Source organism: Gobio gobio (genome assembly GCF_949357685.1).
Source record: "Gobio gobio genome assembly, chromosome: 8".
In the NCBI taxonomy this organism is placed as follows: Eukaryota; Metazoa; Chordata; class Actinopteri; order Cypriniformes; family Gobionidae; genus Gobio; species Gobio gobio.
The window spans coordinates 13,718,895-13,720,753 of NC_137114.1; the positions used below are offsets into that span (position 1 = coordinate 13,718,895).

The 1,859-nt window shown below is 32.7% G+C and overlaps 1 pseudogene across 1 annotated transcript; it reads right to left on the bottom strand.

The window, feature by feature from the left end:
• Positions 1-246: 246 nt before the first annotated feature.
• LOC307130283 (olfactory receptor 52K2-like) lies at positions 247-1,183 on the bottom strand (annotated as a pseudogene). The gene has a single exon. The product of its transcript is annotated as an olfactory receptor 52K2-like (transcript).
• Positions 1,184-1,859: the final 676 nt, after the last annotated feature.

Here is a 1,859-nt window from a genome sequence, read left to right on the forward strand (position 1 = left end):
TTAATTAATTTTGTTAAATATTTGAATTTATTTGAATTCTTTATTAACCCATCCAGTTCTGCATGGAGAATAAAAAGAATAAAAAAGTGCACATTGGTATTTCATTGTTGTAAATGTTTATATCTCATATGTGCATATTTTCAATCTTGTTGACCTGATTACAGCTATTTTAAACTTTAACAAAACAGCATATCCATATATAAATGTTACAGTTTTAAAAATAGAGAATATTTTTTATTCTATATCTTATGATGAAAATACTTTTCCATCATTTATAAACTGAAGAAACCTTTGTCTTATTTTCTTTGTCCTCACTACATAAACAATTGGGTTAAAACAACTTGGGAAAAGTATGTACTAAATACACGACTACTGGGAGAAAAATTATTTCTTATTCTGTATGACATAAATGCAATCAGGGCAAAAATTAAATTACTTGCCATAACAATGATGTGAGTAATACAGGTGTTTATGGTCTTCATGTGGGCCTTACCAGATTTAATCAAAGAGGAAAAAATCACAAAATAAGAAACAGAAACAAGAATAAAATCTACAGTTGGTATAAGAAAAACAGCCAAAAGTCCTACCAAGTTATTAATAGATATATCTCCACATGCTAACTGAACCAACGCCATGTGCTCACAAAAACAGTGATCGATCACATTTGTTACACAAAATGTCAGTCTTCCAGCCAGAGATACCATGGTGATATTCAGGAGTCCATTTCTGATAAATGGGACAACAAGAAACTTTAGAAAGTTAGTGATTTCCATGTATTTATGATAATCAAGAGGTTTGAATATTGCAAAGTAACGATCCAGTGCCATCCACAAAATCAAGGTAGATTGAAATGAGCCAACATAATTAATGCAAAACATTTGTACCAAACAACCAACTAGAGAAATATCACTCCAATTAAATAAAAAGCTAAGAAGCATGTTAGGTACAAAAAATATAGGCAAGATCAAGTCTACAACAGCCATTAAACCAATTAGTACATACATTGGAGAATGCAGAGACTTGTGAAATTTGATTAAACATATGAGACCAGAATTTGCTGTGATAGCCAATAAAAACATCAGAAGAAAAGGGATAAAAAAAAAGGCCTCCATTCTCCTAGGCTGTAGAAACCAATCAGTTTGAAGTCTGTGAATGAAATATTTCCTGCAGAAAGATTCTTCATGCCGATCTGTCCCTTTACAAACAGCGTTCTGTTCAAAGAAATACGTTTTAAAGCCTGAAGACAAAACTAAAATGGAACATGTTTCCAGTCATAAAATTGACTGTACTACAGAACGATATTTTTGACAGTGTTAAATAAATAATCACAGTAGTATTGTGCACAAACTTGTGATTCTGGGAATTCACTCTTAATTACAATTTAAATAAACATGGCTAGTGAACGAGCTTTTAATGTATTACATTTACATTATATTAATGCAAGAAACACTTGTAATAATAATTATAACAACAATTATTCGTTGTTAAAGGGTTAGTTCACCCAAAAATGAAAATTCTGTCATTAATTACTTACCCTCATGTCGTTCGACACCCGTCAGACCTCCGTTCATCTTCGGAACAGAAATGAAGATATTTTAAGATACTTATTTCCATTGAAGGCCTCCTTCGAAGCGTTATGAATGAGCGAGTCGATTCAGCGGTTTGAATCGCCAAATTTCAGCAGTTTGGCGGATTGACACGTGATCCGAATCATCATTCGGCTCACTGATTCATAACGCTTCGAAGCTTCATGATGCCGTGTTTTGAAATCGTCATCACTATGTAAGTCGTTATTTAGGGGTTTTTTGCGCACAAAAGCTATTGTCGCCGATTCATAAAGTTATTTTAGAACCACTGTA